Source organism: Hemitrygon akajei, chromosome 18 (assembly GCF_048418815.1).
Source record: "Hemitrygon akajei chromosome 18, sHemAka1.3, whole genome shotgun sequence".
Classification (NCBI taxonomy): Eukaryota; Metazoa; Chordata; class Chondrichthyes; order Myliobatiformes; family Dasyatidae; genus Hemitrygon; species Hemitrygon akajei.
This window is the reverse complement of record NC_133141.1, coordinates 34,414,398-34,439,631: the sequence shown is the minus strand read 5'-3', so window position 1 is coordinate 34,439,631 and position 25,234 is coordinate 34,414,398. Positions and strand designations below refer to the sequence as shown.

The 25,234-nt window shown below is 40.3% G+C and overlaps 1 long non-coding RNA gene across 1 annotated transcript; it reads right to left on the bottom strand.

Moving 5' to 3' along the window:
• Window positions 1–724: 724 nt before the first annotated feature.
• LOC140741296 (uncharacterized) lies at window positions 725–25,122 on the bottom strand. The gene is made up of 3 exons (XR_012102042.1): window positions 25,025–25,122; window positions 14,798–14,892; window positions 725–1,562 (listed from the first exon to the last, which is right to left on the bottom strand). It is a non-coding gene; the product is annotated as an uncharacterized lncRNA (long non-coding RNA).
• Between the last annotated feature and the right edge of the window lie 112 nt (window positions 25,123–25,234).

Here is a 25,234-nt window from a genome sequence, read left to right as displayed (position 1 = left end):
ATAATAGATTCTGCAATCCTAAATCAAGCCCAATGGAAAATCAGAAATCTTTCATGTTGTTATATCGATTACCAAAATGCATTTGATTCTGTCCCACACTCATGGCTAATAGAAGCTCTTAATATATAAACTACACCCAATACCTGTGAAATTCTATCAACAGCTGATGAAACTTTGGAGCACTATAATCACAAAAAATTACTAAAAATACTAACAACCAAAAAATAACTCTTATCAGAATAAACCGAGGCACTTTTCAGAGCGACTCTCTAAGTCCACTATAGTTTGTCGAGCTTTAAACCGACTATCTAATTTACTGAATCGGACAAAAACTGGGTATCAAATCGGGAACAATGAAATGAATTATACCTTGACACTCATTCTATACATGGATGATATGAAATTATATGCTCCTTTATCAATAAAGCTAAAACAATTAATTCCAAATAGTAGAACTATAAACGTTTGTATTTTCTAAAGATATAAACATGAACTTTGGACTAGATAAATGCTGAACATTAAACATAAGGAAGGTGCAATAGAGTTAGTAGAATATAAAATAGAGCAGCAGGATGCAATACAAGCAATGGATGAATATGAAACATATCTGGGATATCTACAAGCAAAGAAAATAGATCACAAATCACAAATGACAAATTTTAGAAAACACTTTTTACACTTGAATGCGATTGATTAACACTACCTAGGATAGAAGGAGGAAGAGGAATAACAGATACAAAAATTTACATAACAGCTGAAACTTCTAAGGATGTATTTTCATCAACGAAAACAGGATCAGCACTCAATGCAAGCATATGCAATTCTGATAAGAAGCACACCACTAAACTTCAATGAAAGCACAACCCAGAAAAATGAAGACATTATCACTATTGAAGCGTTAACCAATGGAAGAGAATGATCCTCCATTAATGATCAAAAATACATAATAAAAGACCAACAAATTCAAGACAATAAATGCAGAAAATGCCGAGAGAAACCAGAAACAATCCAACACATTACAGGATCCTTCAGCAGCTTATCTCAATCTGATTACTTACACAGGCAGAATCTTGCTTTAAAATACAAATTCATAAAAGAAACCATACATTACTATAAGTACAAGCCTGATCCTGTCAGAGTCCTATAAATTATATTACTGTGTGTCCAATCCATTATTACAGATAGGACAATCCATAATAACCGTCTGGATATAATTTAACAGGATAAACAAGCAAGAACAGCTTATTTAATAGATATAACCATTCCAAATACACATAGTACACACAAATCAATAAGTGAAAAACACCAGAAATATGCTGAATTAAAAGAGGAAATTGAAAGACTATGGTACATGAACAAGGTATACATTGTTCCAATAGTAATATCTACAACTGGTATCATCCCAAAGGTACTACACAATAGCATTAAATACACAGCAATATCTATGTAAATCTTCAGAAGATTACAATACTAAACACCATTAGAATAGTCCAAAAGTTCCTAGCAATTGAGAAGTGAGCATGCTTGGTTCCGTCTGTACTTCAGGTTTTAACCAGCTTGAGCTGAGAAAATAAATAAATAGATAAGCGAATAAATAAATAAATAAATAAATAAATAAATGGATAAATAAATAGATAAGTGAATAAGTGAATAAATAATTCTGAGAACATGAGTCCTTGAAAGTGAGTTCATAGGTTGTGGAATCAGTTCAGAGTTGAAGTGAGTGAAGTTATGCAGGCTGGTTAGGGAGCCTGATGGTTGAAGGGTAATAACTGTTCTTGAACTTGGTGGTGTGGGACCCAAGACTCCTCTCCCTCCAGCCTGATGGTAGTAGTGAGAAGAGAGCATGGCCTGGATGGTGAAGGATCCTTCATAATGGATGCAGCTTTCTTATGGCGGCACTCACAACCTCCGCTGCTGAGAAGCAGGACATCATGGTGAGGAGGGCTGCACCGGAATCGAGTTGATGAGCAGGTCAGGGGCTCAAAGTTATTTAAGCATTGGGATATAGGTGACTGCTCTCATCTTTCCTGCTCTAATGAGGTGATTAAAGCATTTAGGACCAAGTAAGTTGTTCCTTAGAGTAGGCAAATATCAGAGGGCCAAAAGGTGGGGGGGGGGGGGGGGGAGTGATGGGTGTGAGATAAAGCATAAATTGTAGAGGAGGGGAGGATGGGGTACATGAAAAGAGAAGGGAAATGAGATTGCTCTGCTGGTTAACAACATAGACCTAGACCCAATGGGCAACTTCCTGTGCTGTGAGAGAAAACAGGGCACTGAATCCAGGAAGGGGCACCACATCTGCTGTGGATGCTGATAGTCATCTCCAACTACTGTATGAGGTCCCCATGTCACCTGTTCCTCTGGTCAGTTGGCGAGTGCGATGGCCCCATGGGTCCTTACAACCACAGTATGACATCAAGCCACATGTCACTGAAGCAAGGGGCATCACCCCCCGTCAGGTTCTCTCATTCTGTTTGTCGCCGACCCCCCCACCCCCACTTGCAACATGCCTTTAAATAGTGCAACCGAAATTCAGTCCTGTGTGGCTTTAACATACAGTGAGTCCCTCCAAACTGGCAGACCATGGGATCAAAGGTCCATAAGGGCAGGAGGCATGAGGGCCAGTGACCCCCAAGGTACATGAGTTGGCAGGATCTGTCTGTGTGTGTGAGTGAGAGTGGGTGGGTAGGTGGGAGGGAGGAAAGGCTTGATTTTGCTTTTGTTGTTGCTGCCTGCGTTGTTCTGCTGAACATTGTGGGGATATTATGTGTGGTGACACCCTCAGGTTGTGTTGGTTGTAAATGTAAAAGATGCATTCTACTCTGTCTTTCAACGTGCATGTAATAAATGAATCTGATTCCGAATTTCACCTAAGTGGTCAGGAAATGATAAATTAATGCTATGGCTGTGTTGAGAAATGTGCCAATAAACAGGAAGCAAAAAAAGATTGGGCTTCTCGGCATTGAAGTTAAAACTCGGACCTGAATGTGGGTCAGTCAGTGTGTTGGATTGGAAACTTGCGGGGCTGAGCTTGGAGTGGGAGAATATCAGTAGGGACAGCAAGGCAAACCAACTTCACATATAGCCTGGATTCTGTCCACTTTGAAAGTAATCGGCATAGTCTAACAGTGCTGCTGAGTTAGTGCTAGTCGTTTTGCAAGCCTGGTTTCACACCACTACTCCCTTACCTCTCTCGGACCACAAGCATCTGACGTGAAATGAGCCTGGTTGCTGTGATTCACATGAAAGAATAAGCCCAAGTCAGCATGGTTTTCCTGAGGGAAATCTTCCCTGACAAATCTGTTGGAATTCTTTGAGGAAATAACAGGCAGGATAGACAAAGGGAGTGTCGGTGGATATTGTTTAGTTGTATTTTCAGAAGGCTTTTGACAAAGTGCCACACTTAAGACTGCTTAACAAGAGAAGAGCCCATAGTATTACAGGAAAGATACTGACATGGATAGAAGGTTGGTTGACTTTCAGAAGGCAAAGAGTGGGAATAAAGGGGGTATTCTCTTGTTGGCTGCCAGTGACTAGTGGAGTTCTGCAGTTGGCACCACTTGTCACATTTTTGCCAATGATTTGAATGATGGAATTGATGGCTTGTTGGCCAAATTTGCAGATGATACAAAGATAGGTGGAGGGGCAGGTATGGTTGAGGAAGCAGGGAGTCTGCGGAAGTCTTAGACAGATTTGGGAAATTGGCAAAGAAGTGGCAGATGGAGTACAGTATAGAGAAGTGTACAGCCATGCAGTTTGGTAGAAGGAATAAAGGTGTAGACTAGTTTCTAAACGGGGAGCAAATTCAGAAATGGGAGGTGCAAAAGGACTTAGGAATCCTTGTGCAGGATTCCCTAAAGGTTAACTTTCAGGTTGAGTTGATGGTGAGGAAGGCAAATACAATGTTAGCATTCAGTTTGAGAGGACTAGAAAATAAAAGCAAGGATGTGATGCTGAGACTTTATAAGACATTGGTCAGACTGCACTGGGAGTATTGTGCGCAGTTTTGGGTCTATTATCTAAGAAAGGATGTTCTGGCATTGGAGAGGGTTCAAAGGAGGTTCATGAGAATTATCCTGGGAATGAAAGGGTGAAAGGGTTAACACACAAGGAGCGTTTGATGGCTCTGGGCCTGTACTCACTGGAGTTTAGATGAATGGGGGGGGGGGAGGAGGATCTTATTGAAACCTATTGAATATTGGATGTGGAGAGGATGTTTGCTATAGTGGAGGATTCTAGGACCAGAGGACATAGCCTTAGAACACAAGAGTGTCCTTTTAGAACAGAGGTGAGGAGGAATTTCTTTAGCCAGAAGGAATTTATTGCCACAGACGGCTGTGGAGGCCAAGTCACTCGGTGTATTTAAAGCAAAGGTTGACAGGTTCTTCATTATTAAGGGTTATGGGAAGAAGGCAGGAGAATGGGATTAAGACAGATTATACATCAGCCATGTTAGGATGGTGTAGAAGATAGGCTGAATGGCTTCATTATGCTCATATGTCTTATGGTCCTATGGCTCTTAGACTGTATAAGGGAGCTCCCAGCAAGTAACAGAACTGCTAGTGTACATTCTCAGCCTGTTATCAAGAAGAGGTCAGGGCAATTTCCTCTGAAGCAAAATGGGAACAGATTTACAATGTAACGGTTTATGATTTAACCACATTCAGCATATTAAGAAAACCCGATGAGGGCAAGTCAACAGAACCATGCTCTGGTCCTGACCAGGGCCCATAGTGTTTGTTGTTATTGGTAGGAAGAAAGGTTTGAATTGAAATAGTGCCTCAGGACATTCCAAAGCTCTTTACAGCCACTAGAGGACATTTTTTTCCACATTATATTCTATCTAAACAGAAAAGCAGAGTACCTATTAAACAGTGACAGGTTGGGAAATGTTCATGTTCCAATCAGCCTGAGTACATGTTCACAGAAACTGACATAAATGTGTGGCATCAGAATCAGATATATTATCGCTAACTTATATAACATGAAATTTGTTCTTTGGTGGCAGAAATACAGTGCAAATAGCATAAAACTACTATGCACTACAAAAATAAAGAAATAGTACAAAAAAAGGAATAATGAGGTAGTGTTCATGATATGGTCAGAAATCTGATGGTGGAAGGGAAGAAACTATTCCTGATTTGTTGAACTTAAGCACTGATTAAGAAGCCAAGTGGTAAGTTTGTTCTCAAATCCTCTCATAATAAACATGACTACGACAATAATATTGGACCCTAGTGAGATCACACTTGTCATATTGTGGACAGTTTATCAAATAAGGGAAATACTTACCTTAGGGGAAGTAAAAGGAGTGCAAAGAGTCACCAGCCTAGTTGTAGGGATGGTACATTTGCCATAGGAGGAGAGATTGAGTAGATTGGGAATGTAGTCTCTCGAGTCCAGGAAAGTGAGGGGAAACTTTGTTAAATTTACAACATTCTTACAGGGCTCAACAGGCTGGATACAGGGAGGATATTCCCTCTGGCTAAGGAATCTAGAACCAGGGATCCCAGTCTGAGAATACAAGGTAGGCCATTAGAGGAGAGTTTATTGCTGAAGAGAGAGATAAGCCTTTGAATTTCACTTCCCAAGAGAACAGTGGAGTCATTTTATTCAGACCTCCAAATTGATAGATGTCTGGATTAGTATTAAAGGAACCAAGGATATAGGGATTGTTCAGGAAAATGGACCTGAAATTAGATTAGCCATGATCATGATGAATGGTGAACAGGCTTGAAGGGTCTGATGGTCTATGTCCCATGGTTATTTTTGTTTGCTTTTTCTGTAATTGTGCATAGTGAGCTCCCATAAATGCAAAGATTCAAAATGACATAAATGGTTAGAAAACGTGCTTTAACGATTGCGGGAGTAACACATGGGTAATTTCACTGCTGTTCATCTGCCCTGGGATTTCTAGCTTCTATATGATATCCTGGCTGCGACTCCTTTCAACACCTTGTCTGAAAGGCAACATCCCAGATTATGCATCACTTCCTCAGAGTGGCTCTGGGGGCATCAGCCTGGATTACGGGCAGTTTCTAGGGTGAGATTCAAGCCCATGGCCTCAGTGGCAAGAGGGCTGCCTGCAGAGTCACAGAAGGGCTGGTCTTCCCTGGCACTGACATCCTTCGCCTTGACAAGTACGGAGATGAGTGCTGCTGCATTCCAATCACATAGAGTTAGGGGATTTGGCAACTTATTGCCCATGCCTTGAATACCTGGCAAAGGGATGTGGTTTCCATCTAACAGCTGAATGTGTCTCGTTTATCCTATCTTCACACCTGGTAGGGTTGAATTATTACATTCTTTTTCATTTAGTTTGCAACTTCAGACAGTGTTTTCCACCACAACAACAGAGTGTCTGTCTGGAGCAGACGGACAGTTTCTTTTGTGGAGTTACACAGGAACAAGTGGAGGACATTCCAGCCCCTTGGGTTTGTCTCATCATTTAGTTTGATCTCAGATCTGTAACTCAGCCTCGCTTGTGTGCCTTTGCTCTGTAATCTTTGATATCTTAAATTGTGGCACTTCATTGATACCCCCAGTAATCAGAGATTTTAGTGGTGGAACTCTGACTTCTAACACTAGTGGGCAAAAATGTTTCCTGATTCATACCTGAACTTTAAGATGATCTTCAACCCCTCTGGATTTCTGCACCAGAGGAAATTATTCCCTGTAGTCTGTTTTATTTGTTGCTTTACTGATTGGAACTGTCCTCAGTCACAGAATTATTGAAATTACTGAAGTTCATAACATCAAATTGGCCAAATGGCTCCTTCTGTCTACCTTTATGAGTGGACAAGTAAGTGGTAAACTCTCCATATATTGGAATAGCTGTCCTTGAACTTTCTCAATGAAAGTGTTTGGTTGAAACCATTCAGGAGCAAATACATTCCTTTGGAAATTCCATCCCTGTAAAATTTGGGGTTGGGACTGTGTCTGAGTTGTGCAGTGAAAATTAACCTGGATTGATGAGGATGAGCATTGAGAGAAATGGCTTCTGACTAATCAGAAAGGGCACATGGTGCACACAGCTCACAGAGCTGTTCCCTCACTGCTCCAGCCACCCAGCTTCAATCCTGTCTGTGTGGATTTTGCATGATCTCCTTGTGACCATGTGGATTTCCACTGAGTGCTCCAGTTTCTGGAGCAAAGGGAGAGAAGCTCTACTAGCTGCACCATTCTGCTGCCCACAAAGCTCTTTACAGTTTCAGTTACCATTATTACCTTTAATTCTACATTTATTGAATTACTTGCATGTAAACTCCCAGTTGCCACAGTGGGATTCGAACTCAAGTATCTAGAGATATAGTAAATTCTGATTGCTGGCCAAGTAACGTAACCACAGCGCCGTCATATCCACACTTCATTGTGGATGAATGGGAGGCACAGAGAATGCAGAGAGACCATTTGAATGGCTTATGTAGACCTCGTGCAGTCAGCCACCCTCTCTGAGATTACAAGTGAAGACATCTTTGTTCAAAGGGCATATCCTCGTGGCAATGTCAACATCAGTCTAACTGCACCAAAGGGGTGGCTTAATATTGATGCTTACAGACAGTTCCCTGATTTCTCTATGTACCATGCCATCCAGGAAAGCTCAATTTATTTGGTTCATGCACAGAGTATGAAGAAAAAGTACAGGAAAGTAGTGACAAGCCTCTCTCACCCTCACCTTAGAACAGCAGAGGACAGGGGGCAGGATACCTCCTTGTCCCTCTTCGTTGTGAAGCATCCTGAACACATGAAGAAGGGGCAGCAAGGAGGGAAGTGGTTCGCCATTAGTGGGGCCCAGTACAAAGGGTGCATGTTCCAAATTCCACAGAGGAAAACCTTCAGCTCCTGAGAGTGAACCGAGTTGGTAACTGGATCTGAAGGTACTGCTTTGTAATTAGCCATTTCAGTGGAACTGGGTCTACGTGGCATTTCATTCTCCTCTGTGAGGGTGGGTTCAGGGGTAGGGTGGGGGGAAGAGCTCAGTGCCACCTCGATGCCAGATCACAAGTGAAGATGCATGCAACTGCCATCAGAGGCTTGTGGGGATTGAGGCACTGCAATATTATGGGGATATGATGAAGGGTCCTGATGAAGAGCCTCACCCCAAGACGTCAACTGTTTGTTCTTCTCTATAGATGCTGCCTGATCTGCTGAGTTCCTCTAGCATTTTGTGTATATTACTACGTGGAGCAGACTTGATGGGCTGAATGGCATAATTCTGCTCCTACGTCTTATGGTCTAATATTAAGGGGCTCACCTCCTGAAAGCCCATCTTTTTGCATCAAGGAAATCCCGCGGGAAGTCTGTTTCTGCTGAAATCCTTCCAAAACGACATTGCTGGAAAGATCAAGCGCCGATGATAGGTCTGAGAGGAGGAATCCCTGCTTTAAAAGCATAACTGGATTCTCTTAATGCAGACCAAATACAATGGAACACCCAGAGGGTCATCCAAGAGTCGCATCTGCACTCTCTACATCATAACTTAAGTACATCAAAAAAATGTAGAGCATTCATCAAAACAGATGCTAAAATATTTTTTACCGCGTTTCCTTAAACAAAGCCAAAAGACATTTTCAGACACTGTGTGTGGATATCAACATACAAGCTGGATATTTTGAAGAATTGTTTTCTACCTACCATGAGCAAATGTCTGCTGCTTGTATCCCAGCTCACAGCAAGCGCAGTACCAGAACAGAGTGCTTATTCCCAGCAGGAAGGACTGGACAGGCAGGGGTTCTTTACAGAACAGCCACCTTTGGCCCATTATGTTATCCTGACCTTTTAACCTACTCTAACATCAATCTAACCCTTCCTTCCCACATAGTCCTCTATTTTTCTTTCGTCCATGTGCGCATCTAAGAGTCTCTTAATTGTCCCTAATGTACCTGCCTCTACCACCACCCTGGCAGTGCGTTCCATGCACCCACCACTCTGTGTGTAAAAAACACCTATCTGTGGCATCCCCCCTAAATTTTCCTCTAATCACCTTAAAATTATGCCCTCTCATATTAGTAATTGGGAAAAAGTCTCTGGTTGCCCACTCTATGCCTTTTATCATCTTGTACACCTCTATCAAGTCATCCCTCATCCTCCTTTGCTCCAAAGAGAAAAGCCCCAGTTCACTCAATCTTTCCTTATAAGATATGCTCTCTAATCCAGGCAGCATCCTGGTAAATCTCACCTGTACCCTCTCTAATGCTTTCCCATCTTTCCTATAATGAGGCAACCAGAGCTGAACACAATATTCCAACTGTGATCTTATAGAGCTTCAATGTTATCTCAGAAAAGAAGTTGTCTAATAGGTGGTTTTAAAGCTATGTTAGGGTTAGATGTCAGGATGATGTTTCCACCTGTAGGGAAGACCGGAACCCACAGTCATAAAAATATGGACATTAATAATTGCAATAGGGAATTCTGGAGAAATTCTATCCTGGGAGAATAGGAAAATGTGGTTCTCACTACCATAAGGACAGTTTTAGGTAAACTGAAGAGAAACATTTAAGATGAATTGTTCCTGGTTAAAGACAGAAGGGGTAGAAGGATGTGGTGAATGGAGGAGATATTGACGGGGAGCAGGCTTTTGTGAAGTATATATAACAGCAGGGATCAGTTGGGTCAAATAGCCTGTTCTGTACTGTAAATGTGCTATTATATTCACTCATCACTCCTTGTGGCCATTTATATCATGCCTCCAACTTAAGAACTTCCTCCTTTAGGAAACCCTTTGTGGCCTCTTCCCTCTCCATCTCCAACATTCTCCAGCCCCACAACCCTCAGAGATCTCATTGACTGAGCAGCTAAGTTGCAAATGGGAGCTGAGAGAGCAACGTATAGAGTTCACAACAGCCAAGATTTCCTGGAGAAACTTGATTTGACTGATCACCTAAAACCTGTGCCTGTCATTAAACAAGATAAATTAGCTGAGGAAGATATGGGCACTGACCTTTCTTTATTCTGCTGGGAGAAATTGAAACTGTGAATAAAATATGAGACGGAAACAGAGTCTGGATCCTTGAAGAAACTCCAAACATTTGTTTGCAGAAGTCATGATAAACAAAGCAGAATAAATACAGTTCAGTCAAGAGGCAATTGGATGTCAAACCCCTGGATTCCACCACATCAATGCCACAAGAAAGACCAGGAATATGGATCATTGGTCAATTTCATCTGAACTATTTTGTGCAGGTGAAAAAATATCCTTTTTAACTAGGTCAGTTCACTATTGAAGTTATATGCACCTTTGTTGTGAATTTAGAGGACACAGGCTGTGGGATTGGAAAAACGGCAGATGAAACTTTAAGGGCTGGTGACAATTGTCAGGAGGGGGACAGAGCTCTGAAAGTCTTTAGAAACAAAACCTGTCGGTGACGTTTACCAAAGGAGATTGGATTTGAAGATGGCAAACAGCAGTGAATTGGAAAGATGTCAGGTGTGGTAGCTCAGCGATTGTGCTCCAACTCCATAGTGTTGAGCACACATCCAAGCTGACGTACCCCATGCAGTACTGAGGGAGTGCTATGCTTTTAGGGGCTTGGTCTTTCAGAGATGTTAAACTGAGGCCCTGACTTGCCTGGCAGAGAAATGGAAATGATCCCATCTTGCCACTTAAAGTGGTGCAAGTTCTGCTTGGCCTTCTGGCCGATTATTACCCTCATTACCATTATTAAAACAATGTGTCTGTTCTTATCATTGAATTACCACTTGTAGGGGATTGCTGTAGGAAAATTTGCAGCTGAACTTCTCTAGAGCTGACAGAAGGAACTGCAAATATAAGTACTTCATTGGTTCAGACTGTTTTGGGGACACCTCCAAAGAAAAGAAGGAAAACTTGTTCTTTCCTTCAGGATATGGGTCTCGGGGAATGTTCATATTGATATTGGTATTGGAATTAGTTTATTATTGTCACGTGTACCAAGATACAGTGAGAAGCTTATCTTGCATATTGTTCATACAGATCAAATCATTACACAGTGCTTTGAGGTAGAATACTAACAATGCAGAATAAAGTGTAAAAGCTTCTGAGAAAGTGCAGTGCAGACAGACAATAAAGTGCAAGATCATAACGAGGTAGATTATAAGGCAAAGAGACTATCTTATTGTACAAAAAGTCTGTTCAGTAGTCTAATGATAGCAGGGTAGAAGCTGTCCTTGAGCCTGGTGTTACGTGATTTCAGACTTTTGTATCTTCCACCCGATGGGAGAGGGGAGAAGAGAGAATGTCTGGAGTGGGTGGGGTCTTTGATTTACCGAGCAGAGAGAAGTATAGACTTAGAGGAGAAGCTGCTTCCTGTGATGTGCTGAGCAGTGTCCACAACTCTGCAGTTTCTTGCAGTCACACGCAGAGCATTTGCCAGACCAAGCCATTGTGTATCCGGACAGAATTCTTTCTGTGGTGCATCAATAAAAAATGGTGAGTGTCAACAGGGATGTGATGAATTTCTTTAGCCTCCTGAGGTGGTGGTGAGCTTTCTTGGCTGTGGCATCAACATGGTTGGCTTTCTCTTTCTCCCCACCCTCCTGCTCTCTCTCCCCCCCACTCTTCACCCTCTCCTCCTCTCACTCTCCCCCTCTTCCTTTTTCCTTCTCTCCCTCTCTCCTCCCTTCTCCCCCTCCCCTCCCCTCCCCCTATACTGCCATTAAATCATTGCATGTAAGATTGAGAGACATACTTAGTTTACATGGAGGCAAACACTCCAGTGCATTCACACTGCTTGTCTTGCTTTCTTTAGGGAGCAGGAGCCTTGGTTGTCAAGGTGGTTGAGCAGCGGTCACCTTCACTGCTTCACCCGCGCCCCCCGCCACAAGCACCTCCCCTTCTCCCAAACCCATCACATCAGTGGAATCACATTGAGTGTGCACTTTTGTCTATGTTGTTTTGGTATCAGCAAAGACTCTGTCACCTCACAAGTCAGCAATACTGAAGTGTTACAGCAGGTAGTGCTGCTGCTGAACAGTTCCAGTGACCTGGGTTTCAACTCCAGCCTCGGGTGCTGTCTGTGTGAAGCTTGTATGTCCTTTCTGTCACCGTGGGGTATTTCTTTGAGAGTTCCAGTCTCCTCATCCCAAGAATCTGTGGGTTGGTAGATTGATTCACCACTGGAAATGGCCCTAAGAATGTTGGTGAGGGGTAGAATTGAGGAGGAGGGGGTGAAGTCAATGGGAATATGTGGAGAACTAAACTTTAGGTTAGGATGAATGTAAATGGGTGCTTTTTTTAAATAAATTTTTTAAATTGAATTTTCAAATAGGTTACAGAAAGAAAAAAAAATTATCAACCCTTCCCCCCTCCCCTTAACCCCTCCCCCCTATCATATCCCTATAGAAAAAAAAAGAAAAAAGAAAGAAAGAATGCCTGGCTATCGGAAGATCCCCACATGCTCCACGGAGTTCATAATAGCTTTAATATGTATATTTATTTATTTCCCCAGATAACCAATAATTTTATCTTCGGAGCACCTATATATTTAATCCTATCTTTTGTAAATAAGGGCACCAAATTTTCAGAAATATTTCATATTTATCTCTTAAATTATAAGTAATTTTTTCAAGTGGAATGCAGCTAAAAATTCCATTCTTCCAACGATCTATACTTAAGTATGAATCTGATTTCCAAGTAACTGCAATAGCCTTTTTGGCTACTGCCAATGCAATTTTTATGAATTCTTTCTGATATTTATTCAATTTGGATTTCGATTTTATCCCTTCAATATCGCCTAGTAAAAATAATGTTGGGTTATGTGGAAGTTGTATTCCAATAATTTGTTCCAGCAAAACTCTTAAATTTGTCCAAAAAGGTTGAATTTTAAGACAAGACCAAGTAGAGTGTAAAAAAGTACCAATTTCTTGATTACATCAAAAACATTGATCAGATAAATTTGAGTTTAATCTATTTATTTTTTGTGGTGTAATATATAATTGATGTAAAAAGTTATATTGTACTAATCTTAGTCGAACATTTATTGTATTTGTCATACTGTCAAGACATAATCTTGACCAACTTGTTTCATCAATTTTAATATTCAAATCAGTTTCCCATTTTTGTCTTGACTTATGAATTCCTTGTTTAATTGCCTGTTTTTGAATCAAATTATACATACCAGAAATAAATTTTTAAATTTTTCCTTTATGAATTAAAGTTTCTATTTCATTAGGTTTCGGCAATAACATTGTTTGACCCAGTTTATCTCTTAAATAAGCCCTTAATTGGAAATAACAGAAAAGAGTGTTATTTGATATTTTGTATTTATTCTTTAATTGGTCAAATGGCATTAATATACCTCCTTCAAAACAGTCTCCTATATATCTAATCCCTTTGTGAAACCAGTTATATAAAAGTTGATTATCCATTGTAAAAGGAATAAGTTTATTTTGAATTAAAGGTCTCTTTGCTAATAAAGATTTCTTTATCTCATCATCAACACTTATCTTATTCCATAAATCAATCAAATGTTTTAGTATAGGAGATTCTTTCTTTTCCCGTATCCATTTAGATTCCCATTTATATATAAAATCTTCTGGTATATTTTCTCCTACTTTATCTAATTCTATTCTAATCCATGCCGGTTTATCTTCATCAAAAAAAGATGCAATAAATCTAAGTTGATTTGCTTTGTAATAATTCTTAAAATTTGGTAATTGTAACCCTCCTAGGTCAAATTTCCATGTCAATTTTTCCAACGATATTCTTGACATCTTACCTTTCCAAAGGAACTTCCTCACACATTTATTTAACTCTTGAAAAAACTTCTGTGGTAATTGTATTGGTAGTGTTTGGAATAAATATTGTAATCTAGGGAATATATTCATTTTTACAGCATTGACTCTACCTGCTAATGTTATTGGTAACATCATCCATTTGTCAAGATCCTCTTGATTTTTTTTTCAATAATGGCAAATAATTTAGTTTATATAAATTCTTTATATCATTATCAACTTTTATACCTAAATACTTTATACCATTTATCGGCCATCTAAACTGAGTTATTAATCGACATTGACTATAATCTCCTTTAGTAAGGGGTAGAATTTCACTTTTATCCCAATTTATTTTGTACTGTTATGATCCCAGCCCCCTCCTTCTTGAGAATCGCAAGATCGCTATTAATTCGGGTCTTGGACCCAGGAAATGAGAGAGAATCCTCAGCAGGACAAAGCAACAGATTTGGCCATTGTTTCTTGGAGACACCTTTGTGGATTGCGATCCTATACTACGTGCCAGCTCTCAGGGCTACGTGTACACCCTCGGGCAATGTGGGCTGGGGATTGCATCACCCCACCCTGATTGACATTTACAACCCTGCAAGTCAAGATAAAAGAGGGGCTGCAGGGGCAGTCCCCTAGCGACGCACCAGGAGGAGACACCATCGCTCATCGCTCCCGTGATAACGGGAAGCTATTCGGAAGCCACGTGTGGTCCGTTTCCCCTGGCCTGGGGAACGGGTGGCTGATAACACCGAAAAGGACTTCGAACTAACAACGGGGAACCCACGTTCCCGATTCAATGGTTTGCGTCCTAAAGACTGGGCAAGTTTCTTTTCTCACCAAAAATCTCTCTCTCTCTCCAACAAGTGAAACCCAGCGGTCCCCAAAGGGCTAAAGCCTGCATGAACTGGCGAGACTTTTATATTTCCATCGGACAATATTTTTACCCCTAGACAAAACGATGGAGCCACTTCTTATTGATGATTATTACTATACCCGCGCTTTAGATTGAGTATTGACAACATAGATTATCTGAATGTTTGTATTAACCTTACTTTTGTGCCCCTTTATAAATAAAAACGTTTGAAAATAGTACCATCAGACTTCAGCGGACCTCTCTATCTTTGCTGGTAAGTGATCCAGTTACGGGGTTCGTAACAGTACCCTGATATTTTCCCATATTCTTCCAATCTAGAAGATAATTTATGCAACGAATGCAATGGGTTAGTTAGATAAATCAGAACATCATCAGCAAATAAGTTAATCTTATATTCCTCCTGATTAACTCTGAAACCCATAATTAATTCAGCTAATGGCTCTATCGCCAACACAAATAAAGCAGGTGATAATGGACAACCTTGTCTAGTTGACCTTGTTAACTGAAATGATATTGAAATTTGGCCATTTGTCACCACTTTAGCTTTGGGGTTAGTATTTAAGGTTTTAATCCATTTTATAAAAGATACTCCTAATCCATATTTTTCTAATACCTTAAATAAAAAATCCCATTCCAGTCTATCAAATGCTTTTTCTGCATCCAAAGCAACTGCCACACTCATTTCTTCCCTCTTTTGTGCCAAATGAATTATGCTAAGTAACCGAGTTACATTATCTGCCGATTGTCTATTTTTAATAAATCCTGTTTGGTCCATGTGTATTAATTTTGGTAAGTATTTAGATAATCTATTAGATAAAATCTTTGCTATTATTTTATAGTCCATGTTCAACAAAGAAATAGGTCTATATGATGTTGGCTTTAAAAGATCTCTGTCTTTTTTTGGCAATACTATTAAAATAGCCATCACAAAAGATTCTGGAAGTTTATGCGTTCTTTCCGCTTGGTGTATTAGCTCCATAAAAGGAGGAATTAATAAATCTTTAAACTTTTTGTAAAATTCAGGTGGAAAACCATCTTCTCCTGGAGATTTATTACTCTGAAGTGATCCTAGAGCTTCTTCGACCTCTTTTAATGTAAAAGGCACATCTAATCCCTTCTGTTCTTCCGAATTCAATTTTGGGAGAGATATTTGTGATAAAAACCTTTCTATCCCAACAATATCATTTTGTGATTCTGATTGATACAGTTCAGAATAAAATTTTTTTAAAGTTTCATTGATTTCTAAAGGTTTATAAGTAATTTTATTTACACTTGTTCTAATTGCATTTAATGTTTTGGAAGCCTGGTCTATTTTTAACTGCCAAGCAGGAATCTTGTATGATCTTTCACCTAGTTCATAATATCTCTGTTTAGTTCTCATAATTGCTTTTTCTGTTCGGTATGTCTGAAGTGTATTATATTGTAGCTTCTTATTAACAAGTTGTTTTTGTTTTTCTTCCATCATATATCTTTGAGATTCTTTTTCTAATTTTGTAATCTCTTTTTCCAATTGATCTATTTCTACCATATATTCCTTCTTAATTTTAGAAGTACAACTTATTATCTGGCCTCTCAAATATGCCTTCATCGCTTCCCATAATATAAATTTATCATCAACTGAATGTGAGTTTGTATATAAAAAAAACTGAATCTGTTTTTTCATAAAATCACAAAAATTTTGACGTTTTAATAATATTGAATTAAATCTCCATCTGTAAATCGATTCCTCCTTATCCATCATTATCATTGTCATTATCAAGGGGGAATGATCTGACAATATTCTTGCTTTATATTCCATATTTTTCACTCTGTCTTGAATATTCGCTGATAGTAGGAAAAAATCTATCCTTGAATAAGTTTTATGTCTATTTGAATAAAATGAATAATCTCTTTCTCTTGGGTTAATTCTTCTCCATATATCAATCAAATTTAAATCTTTCATCAATGATAAAGTTAATTTTGCTACTTTTGGTTTTGTAACAACCTTTGTTGACCTATCTAAAACTGGGTCTAGACAAAAGTTAAAGTCTCCACCTATTAATATTTTATCGTGTGCGTCAGCCAAATTCAAAAAAGCCTCTTGTATAAATTTTACATCGTTTTCATTTGGTGCATAAATATTCATAAGAGTCCATAGTTCTGAAAAGATTTGACAATGTATAATTACATATAACCATATAACCATATAACAATCACAGCACGGAAACAGGCCATTCCGGCCCTCCTAGTCCGTGCCGAACTCTTAATCTCACCTAGTCCCACCTACCCGCACTCAGCCCATAACCCTCCACTCCTTTCCTATCCATATACCTATCCAATTTTACCTTAAATGACACAACTGAACTGGCCTCTACTACTTCTACAGGAAGCTCATTCCACACAGCTATCACTCTCTGAGTAAAGAAATACCCCCTCGTGTTTCCCTTAAACTTTTGCCCCCTAACTCTCAAATCATGTCCTCTCGTTTGAATCTCCCCTACTCTCAATGGAAACAGCCTATTCACGTCAACTCTATCTATCCCTCTCAACATTTTAAATACCTCGATCAAATCCCCCCTCAACCTTCTACGCTCCAATGAATAGAGACCTAACTTGTTCAACATATATTACAATGTATCATTGTGTGGTTTGGAGCCGCCACCAAGCAGGATAGAACCAGACTACAGCGCACAGTGAGGACTGCCGAGCGCATTATTGGAGCCTCCCTGCCCTCTATTGTGGACCTGTACTCTTCCAGGTTGAAGAAGAGGGCGGGAAACATCATAAAGGACTCCTCCCATCCTGCGCACAGACTGTTTGATCTGCTTCCGTCTGGTAGGCGCTTCAGATCCCTCCAGACTAAGACTATAGGCACTGGAGAAGTTTTTTCCCTACTGCGGTCAGTTTGCTGAACAGTTAACTGCCGGTTAACTGTCGGCTAACTATTACTTGGATTGCACTACCTGTATGTATAATCTATATTTTCATTTATATTTATCATTATTATTGTTATGAGCAGAGAGACAACATCTGCCGGAAGTAAATTCCTTGTATGTGCATAGGTACTTGGCGATTAAAGTCTGATTCTGATTCTGATTCTGATATCTTTCCGCAGAATCAATTAATACATTTTGTATTTTAATTGGTAAAGTTTTGTTAACCAAAATTGCAACTCCCCTCGCTTTTGAATTAAATGAAGCTGCAATAACATTTCCGACCCAATCTCTCTTTAATTTCTGATGTTCTATCTCTGTTAAATGTGTTTCTTGTATAAAAGCTATATCTATTTTCATTTTTTTTAATGTATGTTAAAATTCTTTTTCTTTTCACTAGTCCATTAAGCCCATTAACATTAAAACTTTAAAAATTCATTAACTTAGTCATTATTTTTAATGGGGTTACTCCAATTTATAATAATACATAATATTTCAACTCTCGTAGTACCTTGGGGAATTATTTTAAAATTCTCCATGTTGCTATGTGTCTTTCCTCCGATCATCCAGGCAAAGAAAGAAAGATAAAAGAAAAATAGATTATAAAGAAAAAAACAACAAAAAACCCCCCTGCTAATGTTGTGAATGAAAAAAAAACACATTACCCCCCTCCATTGTGTGGGTCATGGCAAACGCCATGATTACACACATGAATCCCATAGCGATCGATCCGAAGTACCCCCAGCTCCCCCGTAGCATGAAAAAAGTATATGTAAGAGAAGAAAAAATAATATCACTACTCTCAATTAATATTTCTCAAATTTTTACCTTTCTCCCCCTGTATCATATAATTAAAAGTATATTTAAATATTCTTCTGTCCTTAATGTCCATCAACTCACTTCACTGTCCCCGTCTTCATCTTTAATCTGTTTCACTTTTAAATCTTTACTGTGTCTAGCGAATATTTGGGAGTTCTTGTGCAAACTCCTCCGCATCCCGATGATCAGTAAAAAATCTTCTTTTTCCGTCATCCAAAAAAATTATCAATGTTGCCGGGTGGCGCAATATAAATTTATAACCCTTTTCCCATAAAACTTTTTTCGCTGGATTAAATTCCTTCTTTCTCTTCAAAAGGTCATAACGTATCAGGATAGAAGAGAACTGTTTTCCCTTCTATCATCAATGGCTCATTTCTCTTTCTGGCACATTGGGCAGCCGCCTTCAGGATCTTTTCTTTATCTTGATATCTTAAGCATTTTATCAAGATTGGTCGTGGGTTTTGATCAGGTTGAGGTTTTAGTCTTAAGGCTCTGTGGGCCCTTTCGATTTCAATCAACTGGGTTCCCTCTTCCATTTCCATACTTTCCGGGATCCATTTTTGAAAAAATTTTATTGGATCCTCTCCCTCTATCCCTTCTTTAAGACCAACAATTTTAATATTATTTCATCTACTAAAATTTTCAAGCACGTCTATTTTTTCCAACAGTTGTTTTCTTTCTGATGTCCAGGCAAGGATATTATCTTCCATTTTATTCACTCTATCAATAGTGTCTCCCGTTATTTCTTCCAACTTTTTAACTTTCTTGTCCATTTTCTCCTGTTTTTTCATCATTTTATCAAACATAGTCTTCATATTTTTAATATCTTCTTTTATCATTTTTAATGTTTTTAATTCTTTTAATTCATGCATTATTTGCACCAAAGCTTTTCTTATGTCTCCAGAAGATCTTCCACCTCCAACCTCTTCCTGTTGTTCTTCATTTGCCTCCTCATCTTCATCTGTATGTTCCAGAGAATCCGAATCCACCTCGGATTCATTTTCACTTCCACTTCCAATCGTAGCTGGGATTTGTAGTTTGAATTGCTCGTGTTTGCGCATGCCCCTTCCTTCGCGCACACGCAGTTCCTGTTGTTCCTTCTTGGAGACTGTTGATGTTGCCGCCGATTTCTGTTCTGTATCACCGGAGGTGAGATGCACTTGAGTCCGAGGCTTCTTCATGGTGGCCGGCCCAGCTTGTACTGTCTTCAAAGTAGTAGTTTTCTTCTTTGTCTGTTTAGGAGGCATATCTAAGGAAAATTCTGAGTAGTTTAGACGTAGTTTTTAGAAAATATTTACTAACTTTTCTTCACTTAAACATTAATTTATTAGTTTTTTACGGGAGAGCTGGATTTCCATGTCTCGATCCTACGTCATCATGTGACGTCCCCCTGTAAATGGGTGCTTGATGGTCAGCACAACTCAAAGGGCCAGAAGGCCTGTTCAGAATCTTCATCAGGTTTATTATCACTGACATTTGCTGTGGAATATGTTGTTTTATGGTAGCAGTACAGTGCAATACATAAAAAGTACTAAAGGTTACAATTAGAAATATATTTAAAATAATTATGTAGTCCAAGAAAAGAACAAGATAGTGAGGTAGTGTTCATGAACTGTTCAAAAATCTGATGGCAGAGGGGAAGAAGCAGTTCCAAAAACATTGAGTGTGTGTCTCCAGGCTCCTGTACCTCCTCCCCGATGGTAGTAATGAGAAGAGGACATGCCCCAGATGGTGAGGGTCCTTAATGATGGCCACTGCAGACAAAAATGTTTATTGATCAGACTTTCTACCTTATACTGAGACTGTACATATCAGGTCACACACTTCAAGCAAGAACAATGTTACCCTGCTTTGGAAAATCCCTTGAAGTCACTTGGGACCAGCAGCACCCTTGACAAGAGCGGTCTATAGACTAAGTAGACAACACTCAACAGTCACAGCTTGGGTTACAAGGAAATCGTGTCTCAATGTCACCTGTTGCAGTCACCCTAGAGTTACACTACAGCACAAGCGAGACCTGAAGAAATTCACCGACAACTGGTGGAACCTCCTCACAACCACTCAGCCTTACAATCTTCGACAATCTTCAGAAGCATGTAAATGGCTGACTGCCTAATATAGAAGAAGTTTCATTTACCTGACACCTCTAACATCGAAAAAACATCTCAAAATAGTCAGCAGGATTTAGAGCAGCAAATTTATAGAGAGATACCAGACAGTTGCAAGAAAAAAAAGGTTGTGATAGTAGGTGATTTTAACTTTTCACATATTGACTGGGACTCCCATACTGTAAAAGGACTGGGCGGGATAGAGTTTGTCAAATGTGTTCAGGAAAGTTTCCTTAGTCAGTACATAGAAGTCCCAACAAGAGAGAGTGCGATACCGGATCTCCTATTACGGAACAATACAGGGCAAGTAACAGAAGTGTGTGTAGGGGAAGACTTTGGGTCTAGTGATCATAATTAGCATTAGATTCAAGAAAATTATGAAAAAGGATAGGACTGGCCCTCAGATTGAGATTCTGAGTTGGAGAAAAGCCGATTTTGATGGCATCAGAAAGGATCTAGCAGGCGAGGATTGGGATGGGTTTCTGGCAAAAAGAAGCCATCAAGTGTGAAAAGTTCAGAGTACAGAGTTTATATGTTCTTGTTAGAATAAAAGGCAATGCTAAAAGGTATAGGGAACCTTGGCGTTTAAGGGATACTGAAGCCCTGGTTAAGAAGAAGGTGGTGCATTGCAGCAAGGCAGCAAGGACAAATGAGGTACTTGAGGAGTAAAAGAAATGCAAAAGAACACTTAAGAGGGAAATCAGGAGGGATAAAAGAATGCATGAGGTTGCTCTAGCAGACAAGGTGAAGGAGAATCTTCTACATATATATTAAGAGCAAAAAGATAGCAAGGAACAAAATTGGTCCACTTGAAGACCAGTGTGATCATCTATGCATGGAGCTGAAAGAGATGGGGAAGATCTTAAATTGATTTTTTTTGCATCTGTATTTACTCAGAAGACAGACAAGAAATTTCTAAGAATAAACCAGTGAGCCTGAGTAATTGGTAAATTATACGCCGGTGAGTAGTGGATAAATTATTGGAATGTATTCCAAGAGACAGGATATATACATTTGGATAGCCCTGGCCTGATTAGGGTTAGTGAACATGTGTGTGGTAGGTTGTCTCTAACCAATTTTAAAGAGTTTTTCAAAGGAGTTACCAGTAAAGTTGATGAAGGAAAGGCAGTGGATGCTCTCTACATGGACTTTAGCAAGGCCTTTGACAAAGTTCTGCATGGGAGGTTGGTCAAGAAGGTTCAGTTGCTCGGTATTCAGGATGAGGTCGTAAATGGATTCAACACTGGCTTAGTAGGAGAAGCCAGAGAGTAGTAGTAAATGGCTGCCTCTTTGACTGGAGTGCCACAAGGATCCGTGCTGGGTCTGTTGTTGTTTGTCATCTATACCGATGATCTGGATGATAATGTGGTGAACTGGATCAGCAAATTTGCAGATGAGACCAAGATTAGAGGTGTAGTGGACAGTGAGAAAAGCTATCAAAGTTTGCAACAGGATCTGCACCAGCTGGAAATATGAGCTGAAAAATGGCTGATGAAATTTAATGCAGACAAATCTGAGGTGTTGCATTTGGGTAGGACCAGCCAAGGTAGGTCTTATACAATGAACGGTACAGCACTGAGGAGTGTGGTAGAACAAAGGGATCTGGGAATACAGATCCATAATTCATTGAAAGTGCTGGCACAGGTAGATAAGTCATAAAGATTGAATAGGTTTGGATTTTATTCCTTGGAATATAGAAGATTGAGGGGGAATTTAATAGTGGTATACAAAATTATGAGGGGTATAACTAGGATAAATGCAAGCAAGCCTTTTCCATTGAAGTTGGGTGAGACTAACACTAGAGGTCATAGGTTAAGGGTGAAAGGTGAAATATTTAAGGGAAATCTGAGGGGGAACTTCTTCACTAAGAGGGTGTTGCAAGTATGAAACAAGCTGCCAGCGAAAGTTGTAGATGCAGGTTTGATTTCAATGTTTTAAAGAAGTTTGGATAAATACATGGATGGGAGGACTATGAACTGGGGTAGGTCAGTAGGTCACACTCTTGTTCCCCAACCTAAAACATCTAATGATTAAGTACCGACCAAGAGGGCTCTCCTCTGTGATCCTGACTGCAGTTTACATACTGCCAAAGGCCGACGTTTAGCAAGCATCTGAGGTACTGAGTGCAGCAATTAGCAAACAAGAACCAGCCTACCCTAACATCTTTCAAATCGTTGCCAGGAAATTCAATCAGGCTTGTTTGAAGAAATCTTTGCCCAGTTATTACCAACATATCACCTGTAGCACAAAAGGTCCCAATGCACCTGACCATTGTTACACTACGGTTAGGAATGCCAACCGTTCCATGCCCAGACCGCATTTCAGGAAACCTGGTCACCTGGTTGTCCTCCTTCTACCTGCATACAGGCAGAGGCTAAAGAGCAAAGCTCCAGAGCTAATGACAACAAAGTGGAATGGCCACAGGATCGCTTCGAGTCAGTAGACAGGGCATTGTTCAAGGACTCATCAGAAGATCTGAACGAATATACCACGGTTGTCGTGGACTTTATAAAAACAGTCATATGCAGTGTGTCCCCACAAAATCATTCAGTCTTCTCCAACCAGAAGTCCTGGATGAACCATGAGATCCACAACCTGCTGAGGGCCAGATCGGTGGTGTTCAGATGGTGACCTCCAGAAAGCCATCTCACATGCAAAGTGGCAATTCCGGACCAAACTGGAATCACTGAAGGAAGCTCAACATCTGTGACAGGGCTGGAATGCTATCACCTCCTACAAAGTGAAACCAAACTACATAGGTGACAACAAGACTTCGTTCCCAGATGAGCTCAATGCCTTCTCTGCTCACTTTGACCCTTAAAACATGGAGGCACCTTCACGAACTCCCAGAGCCCTCAATGACCTGCGATCTCAGTCTGAGGCCTATGTGAGAGCATCCTTCGGGAGGGTGAACCCACAGAAAGTATCTGGCCCAGGCAGGGTACCTGGGCCAGTAGTAAAGACCTGTGCTGATCAACTGGTTGGGGTGTTCACTGAGATCCTTAACCTCCTGCTTCTGCAGTCTGAGGTACCCACCTGCTTCACGCAGGCTTCAATTATACCGGTGCCCAGGAAGAGCATGCCTAAGAACATCCACTGTGATGAAGTGCTTTGAGAGGTTGGTGATGAAACATATCCACTGCTGCCTGATGAGCGATTTGGCTCCACTCCAATTTGCCTACTGTCACAACAGGTCAACAGCAAATGCCATTTCATTGGCCCCTCGCTCAACACTGGAACATATGGACAATGAAATTGCATACATCAGGATGCTCTTTATCAACTACAGCTCAGCATTCAATACCATCATCCCCTCAAAACTAATCAATAAGCTTCACGACCTGGGCCTCAATATCTTCTTGTGCAACTGGATCCTCGATTTCTTCACTTGCAGACCCCAGTCAGTTCGGATTGGTAACAACATCTCCTCCACAATCTCCATCAGCACAGTTTCACCACAAGGCTGTGTGCTTAGCCCCCTGCTCTACTCACTTTACACTTACGACTGTGTGGCTAAGCACAGCTCCAATGCCATAAGTTTGCTGATGACATCACTGCCATCAGCCGAATCAAAGGTGGTGATGGATCAGCATATAAGAGGGAGATTGAAAATCTGAATGGTGCCACAACAGCAACCCCTCACTCATTGTCAGTAAGAGCAAGGAGCTGATTATTGACTACAGGAGGAGGAAGAAGAGGTCCATGAGCCAATCCTCATCGGAGGAGATCAGAGGTGGAGAGGGTCAGCAACTTTAAATTCCTTCATGATATATCATTTCAGAGGAACTGCCAATACAAAGAAAGCATGGCAGCACTTCTACTTTCTTAGAAGTTTGCGAAGATTCAGCTTATCATCTAAAACTTCTATAGATACATGGTGGAGAATATGTTGACTGGTTGCATCACAGCCTGGTATGGAAACACCAATGCCCTTGAACAGAAAATCCTACAAAAAGTAGTGGATATGGCCCAGTCCTTCACAGGAAAAGCCCTCCCCACCATTGAGCACATCTACATGGAGTGGTGCCACAGGAAAGCAGCATCCATCATCAAGGACCCCCACCATCCAGACCATGCTCTCTTTTAGCTGCTGCCATTGGGATGAAGGTATAGGACCCACACCACCAGGTTCAGGAACAGTTATTATCCCTCAACCATCGGGTTCCTGAACCAAAGGGGATAACCTCACTCACCCCAACATTGAAATGTTCCCACAACCTATGGCCTCACTTTCAAGGACTCTTCATCTCATGTTCTCGATATTTATTGCTCAGAATCAAAATCAGGTTTAATATCACCAGTACATGTGAAATTTGATGTCTTTGTGGCAGCAGTACAATGCAACACACAAAAGAGGAAAAAAACGTGAATTACAGTATCTATCTATATAATAATTAAATTAAATAAGTAGTGCAAAAATTAAAATTAAAATTAGTGAGGTAGTGTTCATGGGTTCAATGTCCATTCAGAAATCGGATGGCAAAGGGGAAGAAGCTGTTCGAGTCGTTTAGTGTGTGCCTGAATTTATTATTATTATTTCTTTTGTTTTTATGTGAATGCCCGCAATAAAATGAATCTCAGGATTGTATTTGGTGACATATACGTACTTTGATCTTTGAGTTTGAGTGTATCGCCCTCATTATTCGCCAGGCCCGTGGTACTGCCTCAGACCAACTCTTCTTCCCCCTTCCCAACAGAATCGCTGATGTCGTCACTGTAATGCAACCCATGCTGATAGTCCACAACGTATGGCTGATTGACGTACGAGCAGCCAATCACAGAGTGAAGGGCGGCAAGCGCCAACCAACCCGCCAAAC